Source organism: Loxodonta africana, chromosome 7, assembly GCF_030014295.1.
Source record: "Loxodonta africana isolate mLoxAfr1 chromosome 7, mLoxAfr1.hap2, whole genome shotgun sequence".
NCBI lineage: Eukaryota > Metazoa > Chordata > Mammalia > Proboscidea > Elephantidae > Loxodonta > Loxodonta africana.
The window spans coordinates 79,073,450-79,081,329 of NC_087348.1; the positions used below are offsets into that span (position 1 = coordinate 79,073,450).

Sequence of the window (7,880 nt, forward strand, 5' to 3'; positions counted from 1 at the left end):
TTTGCTCTGCGGAGGCTAAGAAGTTAAGCCCAAGAAGCTCTCTCCACCAGATTTCACCTGCAGTATCCCATCCATTTGGGGCAATTTCCTTTTTTTGAGGGTTTCAAAACATCTCAAGGTCCCTGGTCTTCAGTGGAAGTAACCCTGTATGCCAGGTACCAGTCCAGTTTTCCTGAGAGGGCTTTGTCAGTATTGGCTCCATAAAGTCAATCTTAGTTCCTTAAAAGTGGCTGGTCAGGCTACTACAGCTTCCTGAGCCAGCATGGAGTTCTTCAACCACTCCTGAGCCAAGGAGGAACCTGGAAATGATGCGCTGAAAGCGGAGAGGGCTGAGGAGAGGCGGGGCAGCTTCTTCCACATTAACGTGAAATTGTTGTAGGTGAACCACCTCCAGAGCACTCCAACCACCTGCCTCTGGTTGTCAGAAATCATTTCTAAAAATGACAAAGGAACTTTGGTAAAGTCCTTCCTAGAGAGAATCTTCAGAAAACTACCAAAATCATTAAGCAGAAATATGAAGCATAAACAGGGAGGACCTGTAAACCACCACTTCAATCTTCAAGACATAAGGATCTTGACTTTGAGCTACTTTCTATCACTGTTCTGATTCTTGAGTATGGGCCATCGTATATGACTACTTCTTTTGTGCCCTGTTTAAGAATCTTTGCCTACTCCAAGAAACCGTCCTGCCAAATCTGTGGAAGAGGCTTTACGTTACCGACAAGAACTTGATGAAACGGTGGCTGAGTTTCAAAATGGAGACATTAAAGCAGTACATTTATAAAAAGGAAAAAAAAATAATTAAGCAGGAAGAAAATACTGCAAGTGCAATTGTAGTTTGGACCAGTGAAATATTGCCCAATTGTGTAGTAATGGTTAGTCAAGAAAATTCAAGAATTATGGTACAAGGATTGCCACCTAGTATTAGTGGTAAAATTTGGAGTCTAACTGTAGGAAATGAACTAAATATCACTCCTGCAACCTTATGAAATATTCCTCTCAAGAGCAAGAGAAGAATGGAAAAGTTTTGGTGAAATAAGTTCTCTCTGAACATATCATTCTCTATGATGTGTATATGGTAAGTGTATCTGTTGATGATCTAGAGGCTAGCCTGGCATTAAGCTGGACATATCCTATGCATTTCTGTCTCTCTACATCATGTTTTACATAGTATCTTAGGAGCAAATTCATGTTACAGACCCGATATTGTTTATGTCCCAGGGATGTCCTTCATCGCGGCAATATTCATTCTTGATTTGGAAGAGGCAGATGCCGTCATTGTATTTTCAATTTTACAAATAAGCCATGTCTTTTTCTATGTGGATCACAGCAACAAGATGAAATAATTGAAGTCCTCTTTGAAGAAAATCTCTCCGAACCATTTCTTCTTATTCAGTCTCATAGTCTACACTAGACAGAGACTTGATAAACTGGATCTTCACACTTCTTGGTCTAGCCTATCCAGTCTGGGGTGTATTTTGTTGAGTTGTTGTTGTTGTTAGATGGCATCAAGTGGGTTCCGACTCATAGCGACCCTATGTACAACAGAATGAAACACTGCTTGGTCTTGCATCATCCTCACAATCGTTGTTATGGTTGAGCCCATTGTTGCAGTGACTGTGTCAATCCATTTGGTTGATGGTCTTCCTCTTTTTCGATAACCCTCTACTTTACCAAGCATGATGTCCTTCTCCAGGGACTGATCCTAATAACATGTCCAAAATATGTGAGACATAGAAATGAATGGGAATTTTTATTTAGAACTGGACTAGGAATCTTCCAATTATATGAAAGTATTTTCCTACAGTTGAACTTTAGTCATATAGCACAAATGCTAACTAAATTATCACAGGATATCACATCAGTAAAGGTGTTCAGCTGTATTGCAGCCATTGAGATACAGAAGAGCATCAAAAAATGGATTTAGGTCTTTTTTAACATTTTTATTGTGCATTAAGTGAACGTTTACAAATCAAGTCAGTCTCTCACACAAAAATTTATATACACCTTGCTTTATACTCCTAGTTGCTGTCCCCCCGATGAGACAGCACACTCCTTCTCTCCACCCTCTGTTTTCGTGTCCATTTGGCCAGCTTCTGACCCCCTCTGCCCTCTCTTCTCTCCTCCAGAAAGGAGCTGCCCCACGTAGTCTCATGTGTCTACTCGATCCAAGAAGCTCATTCTTCACCAGTACCATTTTCTATCCCATAGTCCAGTCCAATCCCTGTCTGAAGAGTTGGCTTTGGGAATGGTTCCTATCTTGGGCTAACAGAAGGTCTGGGGACCATGATCTCCAGGGTCCTTCTAGTGTCAGTCAGACCATTAAGTCTGGTCTTTTTACAGGAATTTGAGGTCTGCATCCCACTGCTCTCCTGCTCCCTCAGGGGATCTCTGTTGTGTTCCCTGTTAGGGCAGTCATTGGTTGTAGCCGGGTACCATCTAGTTCTTCTGGTCTCAGGCTGCTGTAGTCTCTGGTTCATGTGACCCTTTCTGTCTCTTGGGCTCATAATTACCTTGTGTCTTTGGTGTTCTTCATTCTCCTTTGCTCCAGGTAGGTTGAGACCAATTGATGCATCTTAGATGGCTGCTTGCTAGCGTTTAAGACCCCAGACACCACTCTCCAAAGTGGGATGCAGAATGTTTTCTCAATCGATTTTATTATGTCAATTAACTTAGATGTCCCCTGAAGCCATGGTCCCCAGACCCCCGCCACTGCTACGCTGGCCTTCGAAGCGTTTAGTTTATTCAGGAAACTTCTTTGCTTTTGGTTTAATCCAGTTGTGCTGATCTCGCCTGAATTTTGTGTTGTCTTTCCCATCACCTAAAAAAGTTCTTATCCTCTATCTAATTAGTGAAAACTTCTCTCCTTCCCTCCCCACTCTCATAACCATCAAAGAATATTTTCTTCTCTGTTTAAACTATTTTTCAAGTTCTTATAATAGGTTTTTTTTTATAATAGTGGTCTCATACAATATTTGCCCTTTTGCAACTAATTTCACTCAGCATAATGCCTTCCAGATTCCTCCATGTTATGAAATGTTTCACAGATTCATCCTTGTTCTTTGTCGATGCATACTATTCCATTGTGTGAATATATCATAATGTATTTTTCCATTCATCTGTTAATGGGCACCTTGGTTGCTTCCATCTTTTTGTTACTGTAAACAGTGCTGCAACAAACATGGGTGTATATATATCTGTTCGTGTAAAGGCTCTTAATTCTCTAGGATATGTTTCAAGCAGTGGGATTGCAGGATTGTATGGTAGTTCTATTTCTAGTTTTTAAAAGAAGCGCCAAGTCAATTTCCAAAGTGGTTGTACCATTTTACATTCCCACCAGCAGTGTATAAGTGTTCCAGTCTTTCCACAACCTCAGCATTTATTATTTTGTGTTTTTTGGATTAATGCCAGCCTTGTGAAAAAAGTCTTTTCTTTTTTGTTGGAGTTAGATGGAATCTCTTTGTAGTTTTGATTTGCATTTCTCTAATGACTAATGATTGTGAGCATTTCCTCATGTATCTGTTAACTACCTGAATGTCTTCTTTAGTGAAGTGTTTGTTCATATCCTTTGCCCATTTTTTAATTGGGTTATTTGTCTTTTTGCAGTTGAGTTTTTGCAGTATCATGTAGATTTTAGAGATCAGTCACTGATCAGAAATTCCTAGCTAAAAACTTTTTCCCAGTCTGTAGGTAATCTTTTTACTCTTTTGGTGAAGTCTTTGGATGAGCAAAGGTGTTTGATTTTTAGGAGTTCCCAGTTATCTAGTTTCTCTTCTGCATTGTTAGTAATGTTTTATATACTGTTTATGCCATGTATTAGGGCTCCTAGTGTTGTCCCTATTTTTAATTCCATGACCTTTATCGTTTTAGATTTTATATTTAGGTCTTTGATCCATTTTGAGTTAGTTTTTGTGCATGGAGTGAGGTATGGGTCTTGTTTCATTTTTTTGTTGATGGATAGACAGTTATGCCAGTATCGTTTGTTAAAAAGACTGTCTTTTCCCCATTTAACTGTTTTGGGGACTTTGTCAAATATCAACTGCTCATTTCTGGATAGATTTATGTCTGGATTCTCAATTCTGTTCCATTGGTTTATGTATCTGTTGCTGCACCAGTACCAGGCTGTTTTGACTACTGTGGTGGTATAATAGTTCCTAAAATCAGGTAGAGTAAGTCCTCCCGCTTTGTTCTTTTTCAGTAATGCTTTACTTATCTGGGGCCTCATTCCCTTCCATATGAAGTTGGTGATTTGTTTCTCCATCTCATTAAAAAATGTCGTTGGAATTTGGATCGGAATTGCATTAAATCTGTAGATAGCTTTTGGTAGAATAGATATTTTTACAATGTTAAGTATTCCTATTCATGAGCAAGGTATGTTTTTCCACTTATGTAGGTCTCTTTTGGTTTCTTGCGGAAGGGTAATGTAGTTTTCTTTGTATAGGTCTTTTATGTCTCTGGTAAGATTTATTCCTATGTATTTTATCTTCTTGGGGGCTACTGCAAATCGTATTGATTTGGTGATTTCCTCTTCAATGTTCTTTTTGTTGGTGTAGAGGAATCCAACTGATTTTTGTATGTTTATCTTGTATCCCGATACTCTGATGAATTCTTCTGTTAGTTTCAGTAGTTTTCTGGAGGATTCCTTAGGGTTTTCTGTGTATAAGATCATGTCATCTGCAAATAGAGATACTTTTACTTCTTCGTTGGATTTAGGTCTTTTTGTCTGAAATGAAGGGTATTAAAGGAGGAGACAGAAAGATAGTACCACTCTGAAAAGTTAATCTTTACAATTAGTAGACTAACTGAAATGTAAACAAGTCTTTTTTTTTTTTTTTTTTTTTAACAGTTTTTCGTTTCCTGTATGGAAAGTATGGATGAAATTTGGAAAAATTCAAAAGATCAAGAGATGGGAAACTACTGATTCTGAACTTCATGGCTGAAGTAAATGAAATGACGAAAAACAAAACAAAAAACCAAACCCATTGCTGCAGAGTTGATTTTGATCCTTGGCAACCCCATGTGTTACAGAGTAGAATTGCTCCATAAGGTTTTCTTGGCCGTAATCTTTAGCGGATGGCCAGGTCTTTCTTCTGTGATACCATTGGGTGGGTTCGAACTGCCAACCATTACGTTAGTAGTTAAGTGCCAACTGTTTGTACCAAAACTACAAAAACCAAACCCATTGCCATCAAGTCGATTTTGACATACACCGACCCTATAAAAAAAAAAGAGTAAAACTGCCCCATTGAGTTTCCAAGGAGCGCCTGGTGGATTTGAACTGCCGATCCTTTGGTTAGCAGTCATAGCACTTAACCACTATGCCACCAGGGTTTCCAACCATTCAGTATTATTTAAAAAGCATTTTGTAGGGGAGTCATTTTACAAAGGAAAACATTTAAATGACTAGTTCCTACTCCATAACAATTGAATTTGATAGTATTTTAAAATAACCAAACCAAAAACCAAACCCAGTGCCGTCGAGTCGATTCTGACTCATAGCGACCCTATAGGACAAAGTAGAACTGCCCCATAGAGTTTCCAAGGAGCGCCTGGTGGATTTGAACTGCCAACCCTTTGGTTAGCAACCATAGCGCTTAACTACTACGCCACCAGGGTTTCCGGATAGTTTTGGAAAAAAAATAGTGGCTGCTCATACCCAATTAAATAAACATCATTCTCAAATATGGCATTCTTGACAAAAACTACATAACAAATTTTTCCAATTATATCTAGTAAAAATGTGGGCAGATTTTTATTGGACCTATTCAAATAAACTGTATTGCCATGAAAGTAAGAAGACTTAATAAGAGTTTCTGTATTTGGCAAGAAGAGGGCCATACAGAGAGAACAAGATCTCATCTGAAAATGTTTAAGTTTATGAAAGCAGAATCTACTGAATTGTTATGGGTTATAGATAATAAGCAAGAGAAAGTGCTTCATTATGCATCCAGAAAATAGAACATTAAAACGGCATCAACAATATTCCAGACAAATAGCTAGCTACAATCATCTCTCATTAATCCATTCAGTCCTATGTAATTAACTCTTGTTCTGCTGGCCCTTGGGTTAGGAATATCAAGAACACATCTGCTTCTTCACTAAAAAGAGTTCTGGAAATCCTGAAACAGCCCACTGGCAAGTCTTAAAGTTGTTTAAGCAATGTCATCAGAAGCCTGTACCCAAGATTTATCTTTGAAGTATCAAAAGTTTTTTTTTCTTTCTTTTTAAAATAATATTTATTGTGTTTTTGGTGAAAGTTTACATAGCAAATTAGGTTCCCAGTTAACAATTTCTGTACATATTGTTCGGAGCCCTCGTGGCATAGTGGTTAAAAGCTTGGCTGCTGTTCAAAAGGTTGGCAGTTTGAATCCACTGGCCGCTCCTGGTGCAGTTCTATTCTGTCCTATAGGGTTGCTATGAGTTGGAATCGACTCAACCGCAATGGGTATACATATTGTTCAGTGGTATTGGCTACATTTTTCATAATGTGTCAGCATTCCCATTATTTCCATTCTGGTTGTTCTGTTTCCATTAACCTAGCTTTCCTGCCTTCCCTTGCCTTCTCATTTTTGCTTTAGGGCAAGTGTTGACCGATTGGTCTCATATAGATGATTATTTAAAGGAACACAGTACTCACAGTGATATCGTTTATTTAATAAGCCAATCTGTCAATTGGCTGAAAGGTGACCTATGAGAGTGAAGCATCAATAGTTTTGAAATACCCAGTACAGTCCTTTTTCCATGGGCTATTCTTTGTTGAAGACAAGAACTCTGGCCTGTAGTAGATTGAAGAGCCTTCAAGGACGCATCAGGGTAATGCAAAAAATATCTGTAGATGCCAGAGACTTAACATGGTTGTGGATAATTTATTACTATTAATTTTTTTTTTAAATGAAAGTTCAGATGAGAGTTCATAACAAGGGTAATGCATCAAGGAAATTTGGTTGTTTTAAGCTAATTCACACATACACAAAGCTTTAGACAAAATGTCTATAAGTAAAATTATTAAGGCCATTTTCAAAGAAGACATCTGATTTATAAAAATGGATGAACGCAGTTTTACAGAGGAAAATTTCTTAAGCTATAACATAAAATTCTTGAGACATACCAAGAATGCACCAAGCCCTTAATAAGAATGTATCAAGACTGTATTAAGAATATCAGAGGCTTGGAGTAGGTCCTAAAAATTTATATTTAATAAAACTCCATAGATAAGTCTAATGTGCATCTCCATTGGCCAAGAAGATGCTAGATTAGAATCTAAAAAGTAAGGTTCCAACTAAGTAAACGTTTTAAACAACACCTAGAACTGTTACTGATAACACTATACTATTGTAGCCTAGCATCAGGCAAAGCACTGTCAGGACTCTGATAAATAGAAACAGTGACAAATCTCTAAGACCTTCCAATGAAATATTCAATTTCTAAAATATTTACATTAATAATATTTTACCTATGCACATTTAACCTAGGGGAGGATGGACATATCTTTTGATTTAACCACTTTTCCCATGAAACTCATTAATAGTAACAAATAAAACCTATTTTTTCCTCTTTTTTATAAGGTGAAAGAACAAATCTTTGTGATTTGCCAGGGCCCCTCTGGGAAACCTTCAAGAAAGTTTTAGGTTTGCAGATATCCTGAAAGTTTTATTTTGATTTAGGATTTGATTTTGGGAAGCAAAAAGCAAAATTTGTTGGGAAATTTGAACACTTCAGGTAGGGTTATGGGTTCCTAATAAACAATATTTGACTCCATTTGAAAGTATAAAGACTTGCTTTAAAATATTTTATGTATACCTGTATCTTAAGATAATGAACTTGTCTAAACATGGGTCATGGTATATTCATCCTGGCAGATCCAGCCTCTTACCTGCAAT

The 7,880-nt window shown here is 37.6% G+C and overlaps 1 pseudogene; it reads left to right on the plus strand.

Moving 5' to 3' along the window:
• The first annotated feature begins 262 nt into the window (after nucleotides 1–262).
• LOC104846100 (TBC1 domain family member 12-like) lies at nucleotides 263–2,213 on the plus strand (annotated as a pseudogene).
• The last annotated feature ends 5,667 nt before the right edge of the window (nucleotides 2,214–7,880 follow it).